The sequence below is a fragment of the Castanea sativa genome, chromosome 4 (assembly GCF_040712315.1).
Source record: "Castanea sativa cultivar Marrone di Chiusa Pesio chromosome 4, ASM4071231v1".
Taxonomy (NCBI): Eukaryota; Viridiplantae; Streptophyta; class Magnoliopsida; order Fagales; family Fagaceae; genus Castanea; species Castanea sativa.
In genome coordinates, this window is record NC_134016.1 from 20,467,718 (window position 1) to 20,484,730 (window position 17,013).

Here is a 17,013-nt window from a genome sequence, read left to right on the forward strand (position 1 = left end):
TTATACTATAGAAGGCATTGTTAATGGAAACCTAACACAAATAACAAAATCTAGACCAATCCAACCAAGAAATTCAAACCTAAATCAAATCCAATCCCCAGATTTATAAAATGAAAGCAAAAAATAAAAAATAAAAAATACAAAAACAAAACAAAAACTTTATCGGTTATTGGTATACGGCCTGTCTCTCCGTGCCTGCGGCTCCGATAAACCTTAACCGAACAATAAACCTAAATAAATAAGATTGAAAAAGAGAAAACAAATATCAGTGCTACAGTCAATCCTACACTTATCTGATCCCAAGCATTTCGTTAAGATTAGTTATAGGAAACTGTTTTTAATTTCGTTTTTTTACGGTGAAAAGCCAAAACTAAAATCAAATTTTTTTTGTTGTAATTTCTATAAGTTATAAAAAAGAGAAAGGAAAAAAAAAACCCCTATCCTATCAAAGAATTAAAAAAAAAAAAAACAAATTTCATACCTAAATTTAAAAAGGGGGGAAAGAATGTGTCGGTGCCAATTTCGATAATCTGATGGTGTTGATGGTTCATAGATTTTTCTTCTATGGCGAGGCTACTAACGGTGGTTGGATGCCAGATTGATGCTAGTGGTAGCGACATTCATGAACACTATCTCAATATCCCTCTCAAATCTCAATCATTCTGTGTTTTAAAAACCCGAAACAAAAACAAATCAAATCTAAACCTATCCAACAGGAAAACTCAATTAAAAGTAACGTTTCATACCCAAATCTAAAAAAATATTACCGGTGTTGATGGACCATATAGTTTTCTTTCTATGTGCTCGTGGTTCCGATGGTCTGATTCCGCCTCTTTCTCTGTGCCGCAAGCCTTATTGCCTCTCTCTATTTCTATCTCCGTGTACATCATATCTCTCTTGGTGTCGTACAAACTCTGTCTCTCTCTATCTCCGTATCTCAATACCTTTTAGACCTTTCATTGTGACCGGTGGTAGTTCTCTTTGTCTCCTCTGTATCGCACTTGTTTTTTCTTCTTATTCCCTTTCTCTGGATCGCAAATTTTTTTTTCTCCTTCCCTTTCTCTGTGTCACAGTATCACTAGGGGTTTTCTTTTAGAGAGAGAAAATGTTAAGTCTGATGAAAATAGATGGCTAGGGTTTTTTTAATTGCAATGTTTTATTTATTTTATTTTAATCGGGGTTTTTTTTAATATACCAAAAAAGCTGTCAAACGGTGTTAAGCGTGTAAAACAATAAAATGTATCGCGTGTTTGAATTTTAAACACCCACTTTTCCTACATGGCAGCACCTCCTTAATTGTAGGAATCAACTTTCTCTCAATTTTTGCTTTTATATATAGTACTAGTCGTTAACCCATGCGATGCACGGGTTTATCTCTTTGAATTGCTTTTGATATGAAACATGTAAGAACATGCTCTTAGCAGCAATAAATGCCACCATAAAAAATTTCATACCCAAAGCATTTGTACGTATAATGTAGTTTTAGCTGTTATAAAGAGTTTTTTTTTTTTTTTTTTTTTTTTTTTAATTTTTAGAAACCATTACAAAGTTGGCTGATAACAATTGTGCAAAACTTTTATAAATTGAAAGTATGAAATGTCTATAGATTAAAAGACAGGAGTTGATAGTTCATTTTGGTTTTGTGTAGTAAATCATAAAACAAATAATTAAAAGCATAAAATCAAATTTCCAAAGTGAATCACACCTTTTGCTAAGGAGACAAATTGAAGCATTTTAACATCTTAATTCACGTGTAGTACATTGCAATATGTTGAGATATTTTTCTTGATGGATTCTCCTCAGATGTTTTGGTACGTCCATTTGGAACATTCACTTTCCACTTCAATTGCTCATCATCTTAATCAAAAACTTCAATTGATACTCTACCCAAAATGAAAATTCCTAAACCTTTTGTTTTCTCAAGCACTAAGATTCATACACATACCTACATAAATACATATATAGACAAACTAAATAATAGATTAACAACAAAAATATTTAAGCTCATTTGCTTTTTTTTTTTTTGGTTGTTGTAGGTAGATAATGAGGGAGGGAAGTGTGGGGTTTAGTCTGATATTAGGGTCCACAAAAATGCTATTATCACTTGAACGCCTGAAAATTTTTATTTTGGTTTTAAAGATTAATGAAACTCTATTTTAGTAAAGAATCAAATTTCTTTTCTGAATTTCCAAGAACACTATCAATCTTAGCTTACTGTTAGCCTTGCAGAAACGATAATTGCCAACCAACTTAAATGGATTTTCAAATATTAAGTAAACAACTTCTTCATATGGTCTGAGTTCTAAAAGAATGCTAGGCCTAGGAGTTGCACAATGCACTGAACAGTCTTTTTTGTTTCTTCAGATAATGCAGTAGCTGGGTATTCATATTGATATTTTCAATAGTTAGTTCTTTACTCTTTTTTTTTTTTTTTTTGAAAAAGTTTTGTTACTATCATTAGGTATATGTTGTGTAATGTAATTTATTCATCTAACAAAGAAAAATAATATAGATAAGAATGATTTTAGGAACAGTCAAGAGGCAACATCTCAGTTAATACGAAAGGAAAAAAGTTGGTTTTTTTTTAAGGGAAAAAATTGAACTTAGTACTGTTTATTAGGTGTTTTAAGTATTTTTTTGTGTAATGAAATCTATTCATCTAACAGAGAGAGAGACTCATTAAGCTCGAAGTTCACAATATGTCTCCATAAAACATATGTCAGATGCTCAAGAGAAGAGATACAGAATTGCCACTGTCAGTCAATAAGGACTATCATGGTTTGTGAGGGCTGGCCAGTTATGGTTAAAATATCAAATGTGCATGAATTTAGTGCTCTATTAGGATTTGAGCATAGGATGGTCATTTAGTAGAACCATCATTTACATATTTATGGTATCTAAACAATGCCAACCCAAACCAAGTATCATACACAATAGAAATGAGTTTTGCAAGGGACTGAGATTGACTCGTGTTTTACAACATGCCCTTGCCACACACAGGTGCACACACATGCAGACACACACGTGCATCTGATTATACTCTCGTGGCAATAGGGGTGATGCTCACCATAGAGACTCAGTTCTCTGATAACCACACCAGTAGTTCAATTCTGTTCGGTCCAATATATCACATAGCATTCCTAACTTGCAGCCAATGTAGCACTGCTCTCATGATTGGTTCTCTATATTTTGAACTCCCTCTAAACAATAGTTTTCCATTTGGAGAACTTTGGGACTCTTTAAGTTATGGACTAAATAGATTGATATCTAAAAGGGACAACAAATCCCCATTCACTCTTGCTTAGGTGGTAAATTGAATGATATCATTAGAAAGTCAGAATTGGTAGAGATTTATTGGAAATTTAGACTTTAATTTTAAAAAATCACCTGAGAAGGAACCTGAAAAAAAAAAATTAGAAAATACAAAACATCATAAAGAAGTAAACATTGATAACCTCAACTTTAAAATTTTCAAACTAAATCCATGCAAATTTGTACTAGCCAAAATTCGATTAACAACTTCAATAGGGTAATCAAAATTCTATGATGGAGTGAAGCAGAAGGATCAAATTCAATGAAAAACTTCAATTGTTAAGTCAAAATTCTAAGGAGAGTGAAGCAGAAAAACTCAACCGCAAATGAAAAGAACAAAAATCTCAACTTAAAAAATAAAATTCCTATATCAAAACCAATAAATATGCAATCAAATTCCAATTTCATATTTGTAAGTGCACAATTGCACCTGGACCCAAAAATATACGTGGGCTCAGGCCCAATGAGCCTTAAACAATTCAATTTGTAAAGTGTGGGTTCGCAATCTAATTCGATGGTGCTCGAAACTTGATGAACGGGCCAAAATATTACAATATTTATAAACAATGGACAAATAGAGAAAAATGAACCTCCTCGGACATAGGCTGAGGGCCCTTTGTATATTATTTCTCTTTTCTTTTTATAAAGGTTACAGCTTCCAGTCCTTCTTAAGTTCTTTCTCCAAAAAATCCCCCCCTCTCTGCTACCCCCTTCTCCCCTTAAATACTTCATTTCCTTCTCCCTTTATCCACGTGTCACCCAAAATTTTTCTTCTACCACCTTATTGAAATCTTTAAATACTAGCTAGAAGGCTGAACTCTACTGTTCAGGGGTCACTTCCCCATTAATGCGGCCAGGGTGGTAGGTGCAGGGTCTTTAATGTGGAGGCAGCAGCCTTTTCCTGATATATTTCTCTTACACCGAAATGTCTAGAGGGTATTTGGATTCCCTCTGTAACCTACAGTCTTTCCAGAACTCTGCCCTGATTTTTCTAGTGAATCTCCAAGTAGTCACTGGTCTGTCCGAGGAGTGACTCTTCCTCAGATGAATCCTCGGGCCCTCGGCTTGTGAGCCAACTCATGGCCCTAAAAACCTTCAGTCAAGAACGAACTAGCGCCCATTGATAAAACCCAAGACCCAAATACCCACTTAGGTTCTTTCACTCCTCACAATAGCCCCTCAAAACTTTATTTTTCCCTATCTGAGGAGAAAAATAGAGTTTTCATCCGACCTAAACTTCCCCCACATGTTTCATATCTCACCACATGCGTGGAAATCGTTTCATTTCCCAGAAAATGCCGTCTGGAGCTTCGAATTTCAAAAACGCGCGCATTTATGACCGCAAGTTACACCTTGTTTCCCACGTTCAACGGTGAGATAAACATCCAACAGTTCGTATTGCCCCCCCTGAAAATTTGGCGGGATGAATCCAATTTCGAGGCCGCTTTACCCACGTCATAACGCTTTGGAAATATGCGCCTTCATTTATCTCTTCAGAGCTTAATCATATCAAAACATCAGTCATTGCCTTTTCTCTCAAGAAATCCGTGGAAACTCGCATAACTACGAACTCGTAAGTTCCTACTTTTTCTTTTACTCCTTTCTCCTCGAATTCTATCCTCAGCTCCCTTCCTAACCATTTTCCTTCTTAAAACTTTCCCATTCCTTTCTCATAGATGGGTAGATTTAAGTGTTTAGTTGACACCGCCGCTGGGATGGAAGGTTTTAGGGCCAAATACCAGATTCCCAGCGATGTAGGCTTGAGATACTGTCCGGCGGAAGCCGTAGGTAGTTCTAGGAATACGGGAGAGGTCATTATCCCTATGATTGCCTTCATAGAAGGTGGGATGACCCTTCCTATGAGAAGCGTAACTAGGAAATATCTTCGCAATCACCGGTTGTGCCCTGACCAGTGTGCCCCCAATGTATTTAGGGTCTTAGGAAGCGTCGACGCCCTAAATGAGCAGATGGGCTTGAACCTCACTTGGCATGACGTTGTCTTCATGTACGAATGCCACAAACTTAGGAACGTAGGCTATTACATTAAATCCCGGTCTAGTGTAGTTAGGTTAATTTCCTATTTGCCCAAGTCTAATAAAGGCATGAAGGACGACTACCTCATCGCCTCAGGCAACTGGCACGACGGCCCACACTGCCCAGTCGTATGGGGAGATCTAGGTGTGACTCCTTAGGATCTAATTTCCCAACCCCGTAATTCCATCAAAAAATCCTTAAATGCTTACTTACTTTCACAAACTGTCTAACTCTGATTTGTTATATGCATTACTAATCTAACCACATTTTCCTTTTTGGGTGTCTTTTTCCTCAGACAAACAACTCGTGCGCCTACGCCTGAGCCATTGCAACGTCGCTGACCTGAACTGCGTGCTGCGCTCAGAAGTTTTCGTGAGTGAAGACTTACAGCTTAGAGCGGCTCACTTAATACTAGGGTATGACCTAATATCCTCGGACTTCCAGGAGATAGAGAACGCAATTATCGCGGGAGATAGGAGGCGTAAAAGAATAAATGTAGCAAGACCAAACTTTCTTGTTGACTACGACATCCCCGACGACCCCAACACCATTCTGTACACGTGTCCCATTGCGGCGATCCCTCTCTCGACACACTCTCAAGCAACTGCTGTCTCGGAGGAGCAAGTGTCCTCTTCGCACACATTGGACGACGAGATAGACAAGTTTTAGCTCGAGGACGTCGAAAGACCCCGAGGAAACCAGTTCGTCGTGCTTTCTGACGAGGAAGAAGAGCCCACTGAGGCCTTCGGAGTTGCAGGATTAGTAGTTGCCTATCCAGAAGACGATTCCGAGGAAGAAGAAATGGACAAGCTTCAAGGCCTTCTAACTAAGAGAGGTGAGAAAGTTGCCCAGAAGAGAGCGGGAGGGTCCCAAGTTCCTTCGTCTTTGCCACCTCCCCCTCCTCTAGCCGAACCTAAACTTCCGGTTGAGAAGCCCAAGAAGAAAAGAAAGGGGGAGGCCGAGGAGACTGGTGGCGAAAGACAAAAGAAGCCACGACAACAGCCACAGCAAGCTCAGCAGCAGAAGCTAGACAAAGGTAAAGGACGAGCTCGTTCAGTTGAGAGTGGGGAGATTAGAGACATGGCTGAAGTGTGCCGAGCACCGGCTAACTGGTCTCCTGACTTAAGACTGGACGGAGCACCAATTTCTTGCCAGTCCAGCATTAGGGCAGTCCAACAAGGCCACGCCCACCACCTGGCCGACGCATTGGAACGCCCTCTTCTGCTGCCCAAGGATATGGAAACCTTGGAAAAAATGAGCTAATCTCAGCTGTTCCTGTCTTTAAAAAGGGAATTGGCCCTTGTAAGTTTAACTTCTTATGAATATTTCATTTTTCATAATATCGGATCATTAGTGAGTGTTTTGCTATATCTAATTCTTTAACACTTTGTCGTAGGCTGTTCAAGAAGTTTTTGTCGCCGAGAAGTTCGTGGAGGACTCTCGAAAGAAGGCTAGAATGGAGGCTGATATTCGGATGGAGACTGAGAAGTCCCTAGGCCAAGCCCTCGCCGAAAATGAGAAACTCACCTCTCAGCTGGCTGATCTGAAAAGAGAAAGAGACGGTGCCGAGGCCAGCCTGAGAACTATGAGGACTCAAGTAGAGGGGTAGCGTAAGCTTCTCCACCAAAAGAATGATGAGCTCTCCCAGGCCCAGAAGGAACGTTCGGACTTAGAGAAGGAGCTCGCGCAAATGAAGGAGGAAGCTGGCACCTTCAAGCGTTCTCTAGAGGCCGCCAAGTAGGCAAGTTATGAGGAAGGGGTAGCTGCAACAGAAGACCAGCTGACAAAGGCTTTCGCGGCCTTGTGCCGAGAATACTGTCAGCAGGTCTGGGGGGAAGCCCTAAACGTAGCAGGGGTTCCTTCAGCCTCCGAGCTGAGGAAATCTGAGAACGTTTGGCTTCCTCTTGACATACAGGAGATAGAAGAGGCTCCTGCTGTTGGTCCTGCCCCTGAGGCAGCTCCTCCTGCTCTTCCTTCTATAGTCCCAGAGCTCATTCCAGATCCTACAAAACCTTCAGGTTCCAATAAAGAGAAGGAAGGGAGTGGGGATGCCAAGAAGGGCCTAAGCCAACGCATGGAGCCTATCGTCCCTCCAATCACTACAACAGACAAAGGGAAAAAGGTCCTGTCTACCTTTGAATTGGAACTAAAAAGCACCGAGGCTAGCAGTACTTCTCAGCAAGACCCCCTTCTAAAAGCTTAGGGCCGAGCTTAGGGCTTCTTATTCTCTGTATTTGAAATTTTCCATGTAATGATATATATCGACATAATTAATGGAAGACAATTTTATTTGATTTTCATCTGAGTTATGTTTATTTCATCTTTTCATCTTTATGTTTACCATAAAGTTCTCATTAACACACAGCGAACAGAAAGAATGAGGTAAATAGGTCCACTTTCCGCAGTTTGGAACAATTTAAAACTTTAAACAACAATACACATACTTGCCTTGTGAAGTAAAGCGTGGGGTAAAGCCTTATAAAATAAATAAGTCCACTTTTAGCAGTCCGAGGACCAGACCTTATCAAATTTCTGCCTTATACTTAAAGATATATAACTTAAGGGTCCGTTTGGATAGAACTTATTGCTGAAAACTGAAAACTGAAAACTGAAAACACTGTAGCAAAATAATTTTTAAATGTGTGAATAGTACCGTAGGACCCATTTTTAATGAAAAAGTTACTGAAAAGTGAAATTTGTGGGTCCATGAACAGTGCACGGATGCACTATTCATGGGGAATTAGTCAACAACTGTGGCTGGAAAAAAAAAAATTGAAAACGCCCAAACGCAAAACGCAGCCAAGATAAGTTGGATCCAAACAGTCACTAAGTCTCAATTTGACCACAGTTCTGTTCGACAAAAAATCAAACATCAATCTTAACAAGGCATGTGGTCAGAGGACCTTACAAAACCAAGTTTTTATTTGATACTTAGTAATAGTAACTTAAGATGTTAATTTCTCTAAAGTAGAAGGCCCGAGGACCCGGCATAACTAAGGTTCTGTTTAACAAATAATAAGATATCAATTTCCACAAGGTATGTAGTCCGAGGACCATGCATAACCAAGTTTCTGTTTGATACTTAGTAACAGTAACTTAAGATGTTAATTTCCCCAAAGTAGAAGGCCCGAGGACCCGGCATAACTAAGGTTCTGTTTAACAAATAATAAGATATCAATTTCCACAAGGTATGTAGTCCAAGGACCATGCATAACCAAGTTTCTGTTTGATACTTAGTAATAGTAACTTAAGATGTTAATTTTCCCAAAGTAGAAGGCCCGAGGACCCGGCATAACTAAGGTTCTGTTTAAGCAATAATAAGATATCAATTTCCACAAGGTATGTAGTCAGAGGACCATGCATAACCAAGTTTCTGTTTGATACTTAATAACAGTAACTTAAGATGTTAATTTCCCCAAAGTAGAAGGCCCGAGGACCCGGCATAACTAAGGTTCTGTTTAACAAATAATAAGATATCAATTTCCACAAGGTATGTAGTCCGAGGACCATGCATAACCAAGTTTCTGTTTGATACTTAGTAACAGTAACTTAAGATGTTAATTTCCCTAAAGTAGAAGGCCCGAGGACCCGGCATAACTAAGATTCTGTTTAACAAATAATAAGATATCAATTTCCACAAGGTATGTAGTCCGAGGACCATGCATAACTAAGTTTCTGTTTGATACTTAGTAAGAGTAACTTAAGATGTTAATTTCCCCAAAGTAGAAGGCCCGAGGACCCGGCATAACTAAGGTTCTGTTTAACAAATAATAAGATATCAATTTCCACAAGGTATGTAGTCCGAGGACCATGCATAACTAAGTTTCTGTTTGATACTTAACAACAGTAACTTAAGATGTTAATTTTCCCAAAGTAGAAGGCCCGAGGACCTGGCATAACTAAGGTTTTGTTTAACAAATAATAAGATATCAATTTCCACAAGGTATGTAGTCCGAGGACCATGCATAACCAAGTTTCTGTTTGATACTTAGTAACAGTAACTTAAGATGTTAATTTCCCCAAAGCAGAAGGCCCGAGGACCCGGCATAACTAAGGTTCTGTTTAACAAATAATAAGATATCAATTTCCACAAGGTATGTAGTCCGAGGACCATGCATAACCAAGTTTCTGTTTGATACTTAGTAACAGTAACTTAAGATGTTAATTTCCCCAAAGTAAAAGGCCCGAGGACCCGGCATAACTAAGGTTCTATTTAACAAATAATAAGATATCAATTTCCACAAGGTATGTAGTCCGAGGACCATGCATAACCAAGTTTCTGTTTTATACGTAGTAACAGTAACTTAAGATGTTAATTTCTCCAAAGTAGAAGGCCCGAGGACCCGGCATAACTAAGGTTCTGTTTAACAAATAATAAGATATCAATTTTCACAAGGTATGTAGTCTAAGGACCATGCATAACCAAGTTTCTGTTTGATACTTAGTAATAGTAACTTAAGATGTTAATTTCCCCAAAGTAGAAGGCTCGAGGACCCGGCATAACTAAGGTTCTGTTTAACAAATAATAAGATATCAATTTCCACAAGGTATGTAGTCCGAGGACCATGCATAACCAGGTTTCTGTTTGATACTACAAGAGTTGTAATTGATAAGTTCATATACATTTATAACTTAAACCACAGATGACAAAAGTGCCTTTTATTAATAATAATACCTTCGAAGGTTGTTTACATTCCATGGACGTTGTACAACTTTTTCATCTAAATCAGCTAGTCGATATGACCCTATGCCTGCTATAGAAATAATCTGATATGGTCCTTCCTAGTTCGGTCCTAATTTTCCCCAAGCTGGGTTTCTTGCAGTACCTACGACTTTCCTCAGAACCAGGTCCCCAGGCGCTAGGGGCCTGAGCTTCACACGGGCATCATACCCTCGTTTAAGCTTCTGCTGATAATAAGCCATTTGGACCATAGCTGTCTCCCGCTGTTCCTCCACTAGATCTAGGCTCTTCTCTAGGAGGCCGTTGTTGTTTTCTGGGCTAAAAGTACTCGTCCTTAGTGTGGGGAAACCAGACTCTAAAGGGATCACTGCCTCGGCCCCATAAGTCATAGAGAATGGTGTTTCTCCTGTGGATCTACGTGGCGTAGTTCGATACGTCTATAAGACATGCGGCAGTGCTTCCACCCATCTGCCCTTCGCATCGTCCAGTCTTTTCTTGAGTCCATTAACTATAACCTTGTTGACGGCCTCAGCCTGCCCATTTCCCTGAGGATAAGCTGGAGTGGAGTATCTATTTGTGATGCCCATGTCACTACAATATTTCCTAAAAGCTCTACTGTCAAATTGAACCCCATTGTCCGAAATGAGTGTATGTGGTACCCCAAATCTAGTGACGATGTTTTTCCAAATGAACCTCTTGGAATCGACGTCCCTAATATTTGCCAAGGGCTCAGCCTCTACCCATTTGGTGAAGTAGTCAGTCCCCACAAGCAACCACCTTTTGTTTCCTACAGCCTTCGGAAATGGTCCTACTATGTCCAATCCCCATTGAGCGAAAGGCCACGGACTGGAGAGAGGGTTAAGGGTTCCTCCAGGCTGATGAATGTTAGGATCGAACCTTTGGCACTGATCACACTTTCTTGCATAATCCTGAGCTTCCTTCTGCATATTGGGCCACCAATATCCTTGAGTCAGGGCCCTATGGGCTAGGGACCTTCCCCCAGTGTGGTTTCCATAAATCCCCTCGTGCAGTTCTTCTAAAAGTGCCTCCATTGACTCGGGGTGCACGCATAACAGAAATGGTCCGGAGAACGATCGTTTATACAGCTTCTGATCCTCGGACAACCAGAAACGCGTTGCCTTTCGACGGATCTTGTCTGCTTCAGACTTGTCGTTGGGCAGAATGTCATTTTTCAGAAAAGATACCATAGGGTCAATCCAACTAGGTTCAGGCCTTATTAAGTGGATCCGAACTGCAGAAACAGTAGTAAGAGCTAGCTCTAGCAAATCTTCAACAAGGATAGTCCTGGGCAAACTCTGAACCGAGGATGTCGCTAAGGTAGCCAAGGAGTCTGCATGTGTATTTCCATTTCTGAAAATGTGTGATAGGATAAAGGAATCGAAGCTAGATTGTAAACGTTTGACTTGGGCCAAGTATTCTTGCATTCTTAGGTCCCTAGCCTCCATGGTCCCTATTACCTGACCGACCACTAACTGAGAATCCGAGCGCATATGAACTCCCTTTCCACCCATCTTATACACCATGTTCATGCCGACCAGGACTGCTTCGTACTCGACCTCATTATTGGTAGCCGAGAACGCCAACCTCAAATATTTTTCAAAGATAATTCCCTCAGGGGATACCAGGACAAGTCCGATACCAGACCCTTTCTGGTTAACGGCCCCATCAACATACACCTCCCAAGTCGGGGTTCCTATACCCGTGATCACGCCCACTGATTTTTCATCCATGTGTAATTCTTTTACAACTTCTTCCAACAATGGTTCGGCGAACTCCGCCATCAAATCCACAAGAACCTGGCCTTTTATTGAGATGCGCGGCATGTATTTGATGTCAAAAACTCCTAAAATAGTTCCCCATTTAGCCACCCTTCTAGAGTAGTCAGCGCTACGCAAAACTGACTTGAGTGGCAGTTGGGTCAGAACTATAACGGTGTGGGATTGGAAGTAATGAGGAAGCCTCCGCGTGGCATGAACTATGGCTAAGAGTGCTTTCTCCAAAAGTAAGTAACGCACCTCGGCGTCATTCAGCATTTTACTGACGTAGTAGACCGGTCTTTGCACCCCATCGTCGTCCCTTATGAGGACCAGGTTGACCGCATGGACGGCTACTACTAGATACGCAAACAGGACCTCATCCACTTCAGGCTGAGATATAATAGGTGGTCGGGAAAGATATTCCTTAAGTTGTTGGAAGGCTACAACGCATTCCTCGGACCATTGGAACCCCCTCCACTTATTCAGAAGTTGAAAGAAAGGCTTGCATCGGTCCGCCGACCGAGAGATGAACTTGCTGAGAGCAGCGATCATTCCGGTTAATTTCTGAACTTCTTTAGGATTTCGAGGTGGCTGTAAGGTCTGAATAGCTCTGACTTGCGCTGGATTCACCTCTATACCTCTGTGAGTAACCATGTAACCCAAGAACTTCCCAGAACTCACACCAAAAGAACACTTCGAGGTGTTAAGACGCAACTTGTACTTTCTAAGTACCTGAAAGGTGTCGTCTAAATCCTTCACGTGTGCAGATATCGTCTTACTCTTCACTACCATGTCATCCACGTATATCTCAATGGTCTTTCCAAGCTGCAACTCAAACATTCTAGTCATCATTCTCTGGTAAGTAGCCAGAGCATTCTTCAATCCGAACGACATCACTTTATAGTGATAATTCCCTGTTGGAGTAATAAAGGCAGTTTTCTCCTGATCTTCTACTGCCAGTGGAATTTGGTGATAACCCTGGAAGGCATCCAAAAAGCTCATCCGAGGATGTCCGGCGGTGGCATCCACTAGCTAGTCGATGCACAGCATTGGGAATGAGTCCTTTGGGCAGGCTTTGTTTAGATCAATGAAGTCCACACATACTCGTCATTTCCCACTTTTCTTTTTGACCACAACCGTGTGCGCCAGCCACTCCGGATAGAAAACTTCCTTAATAGCCCCAGCCCTCTTGAGCTTGAGCACCTCTTCCTTAACGGCTTCCGAGTGCTCCCTGGAGGAACACCGAGGGGGCTACCTTCTAGGAGGAATAGCAGGATTGACGTTCAAATGATGACAAATGAAGCTTAGGTCAACCCCCAGAGCCTCATAGGGGTCCTAGGCAAAAACATCGACGTTGTTCTTTAGAAACTCCACCAATTCCATCTTCTCTTGGTGTGGTAAACATACCCCAACCTGAAAGAACCTTTCAGGATCATCCGATATCAAAAACTTCTCAAGATCTTCGCACATGGCCTCCTCTGCTGTCACCACGTCGGGCGCATCCAGAGTCGTTAATTGCTATAAGTCTTTCACAGCCGAGGTCGAGGACTGCGTTTCGGTCTAATGCAGCACTGCAGCCGATATGCATTGCCGGGCCATCAATTGGCTGCCGAGAATCTCTTCAATGCACTCCCCTGAAGGGAACTTAACCTTAACATGCAAGGTGGAGGAAACAGCTCCCAGAGTGTGCAGCCAGGGCTGGGTAAGGATGGCTGTGTATGGGAAATATGCATCGACCACGATAAAATCCACCTCGACCGTCTCGGAGCCAGATTGCACGGGCAACCGAATTTGTCCCTTTAGTATAACGGCTTTCCCTTCAAAACTTATTAACGGCGAGTCGTAAGGGGTGAGGTCCTCCAATTTCAACTTTAGCCCCTTAAATAAGTCAGGATACATGATATCCGCGCCGCTGCCTTGATCAATCATTACCCTTCTCACATCATAATTCCCTATCCTTAAAGTAACCACCAGGGCGTTGTCATGGGGTTGGATGGTCCCAACCTTATCCTCCTCTAAGAATCCCAAGACGGGCACACTTAACTTCAATCTCTTCGGCTTGGAGCCCCCCTCCTCGGCTTAGGAGTCCGAAACGGCCATCACCCTAGTAGGACATGAGCCAGTCCTACCCGGCACAGCGAAGATAACGTTGATCGGTCCCAAAGGAGGCCGAGATGAGTTATTCCTTTGATTATTCGAGCCAGACTGACTGCCCTGCCTGCTAGGTTGGTACAGATGCTGCTTTAACTTTCCTTCGCTAACAAGCTGCTCCAAGTGATTCCAGAGAGTCCGACAGTTCCCGGTAGTATGACCCACGTCTTGATGGTACTGACAAAAGAGATTTTGATTCCTCTTGGCAAGATCCCCCGCCATCTTACTGGGCCATCTGAAGTAGGGTTCCTTACGGACCTCCTCCAGTAGCTGGTGCACCGGCTCTCGGAATACAGTATTAACTGTCTGAGGTGCCGCCGAGCCAGACTGCCTAGAGTAATCTCTTCTCGGCTTGTTGTTGTGATACTTGTCCGACCTGAAATCCCTTTTCTCCTGTGGGATAACCTTTGCCTTACCCTTCCCCTGCTGTTGGTCTTCCTCGACCCTTTTATATTCGTCAATACGGTCCATGAGGCGATGTACACTCCGTACGGGTTTTTTGGTTAAGGACTTCCTCAAGTCATGATCAGTTGGAAGGCCCACCTTAAAAGTATTGATCGCCACCTCATCCAAATCACCATCTATCTCATTAAACATCTCCTAATACCTGTCGGAGTATGCTTTCAATGTCTCGCCCTCCTTCATAGCCATAGACAACAATGAGTCCAACGGTCGAGGAACTCTGCTGCATGTAATAAACCTTGATGCAAATGCTCTGGTCAGTTCTCCGAACGAACTTATAGACCCTGATTTGAGACCGTTGAACCATCTCATAGCAACAGGTCCCAAGCTAGAAATGAAGACTTTGCACATCAAGGTCTCATTGTGAGAATGCACAGCCATTCTCTGGTTAAAGTGGCTCACATGTTCCACCAGGTCGGTCCGGCCGTTATAAATGGTGAAGGTGGGCTGGGTGAACCTCTTGGGGAGCCTCCCATTCTCAATCCTGCGCGAGAATGGCGATTTGGAGAGTTGGTGCAACACCCGGCTCATGGCATCGTTCCCTAAGCCCCTAGAGGGGAGCTTCCTGCTCTTACGACCCGATAGGCTATCCTCTTCGAAAGAGGATGTTCTGCTGGGGGGCGACCATGACCTCAAATTGTAACTACTTCCCCGGGATTTCCCGGAAGAGGTACTGGATGAGGGTGAGGCACGCCTCCGCCTAACGCAACGCAGCTTCTTCTTAAGGTGATCAATCTCCTTCTGCATGGCTTTAGCACCATCTTCATGGGCGGTACTGGCCCCTCCACTGTGAGTATGACTTGCTCTAAGATATTTGATATGAACGCTACCCTCTCGATCCCTCCGGCGCTTAAGACGCTCGAAAAGATCCTCAAGTTGCGATCCCTAAGATTCTGCATGGTGTGAGCCTAAGCCTGCCATGGTGTTCGAGTTCTCCCACCCTAGATTCCCACAGACGGCGCCAATTGTAAGTGCACAATTGCACCTGGACCCAAAAATATACGTGGGCTCAGGCCCAATGAGCCTTAAACAATTCAATTTGTAGAGTGTGGGTTCACAATCTAATTCGATGGTGCTCGAAACTTGATGAACGGGCCAAAATATTACAATATTTATAAACAATGGACAAATAGAGAAAAATGAACCTCCTCGGACGGAGGCCGAGGGCCCTTTGTATATTATTTCTCTTTTCTTTTTATAAAGGTTACAGCTTCCAATCCTTCTTAAGTTCTTTCTCCAAAAAATCCCCCCCTCTCTGCTACCCCCTTCTCCCCTTAAATACTTCATTTCCTTCTCTCTTTATCCACGTGTCACCCCAAAATTTTCTTCTACCACCTTCTTGAAATGTTTAAATACTAGCTAGAAGGCTGAACTCCACTGTTCAGGGGTCACTTCCCCATTAATGCGGCCAGGGTGGTAGGTGCAGGGTCTTTAATGTGGAGGCAGCAGCCTTTTCCTGATATATTTCTCTTACACCGAAATGTCTAGAGGGTATTTGGATTCCCTCTGTAACCTATAGTCTTTCCAGAACTCAGCCCTGATTTTTCTAGTGAATCTCCAAGTAGTCACTGGTCTGTCGGAGGAGTGACTCTTCCTCGGATGAATCCTCGGGCCCTCGGCTTGTGAGCCAACTCATGGCCTTAAAAACCTTTAGTCAAGAACGAACTAGCGCCCATTGACAAAGCCCAAGGCCCAAATACCCACTTAGGTTCTTTCACTCCCCACAATATTCTTTATAGAAACATATTAACAATAAATATGCAAGAAACCATATAGAATAAAGGAGAAGATTGGTCAATACCTAGCTATTCTAGTCTCGTAGTTTCTGAAATTTTTAAGTAGTAGGATTTGTGTAACGTATTAAAAGTTTTATGCAGAGAATTCACAGTTCCAAACAACCCAGATAATAAAATGCCAAATCCTTGTAAGCAAAACAATAAGAATCCAATTTTCAACCCACATTCAGGAAACATTAATAGAAGAGAATAGATTCAATAAACCTCAATGTAACTGCAACTGGAAAAGAACTACAAGTGCATGTATAAACTTCTTTCTGAAGAACAAAAATGCAAGCCTTATGGGAGCATTAAAATATTTTTGCAACCCCATCAAACAAATTCTAATTATCCTTTCATAACTAACAAATCCCAGTAAAAATTAAAACCAAGAAAAGCACAAAGGCTTAAAAGAAAAAAACTAACCTCTTGACAAAAACCACAAAACTGAAAATTACAAACCCACTTTTGAGAAAGCTAAGAACTGTTTGATGAACTGGAACAATTAGGACATATGTCATGAAGAGACTTTCACTGCTCAAACTATTAAATTCATTAAGCAGAAATATAAAATGCAAAGAAGCTAACACTATCATATTGTTATGAGATGGTAAATTTAGTATTTGTGCACATAAACAAAAACATCATGGCTTTCAATAAATTAAGATGCAATCTTTTTAACATCAAATGCAGAAAGGGTCTTCAATGCCCAATCTAAAATATAGATCTGATTTTCTCATGTCATGAAATGAATTGAAAACTCAAAAACCTCTGTATGCAGTAAACATACCTTGTAAGTATCAAAACTAAAACCAATACT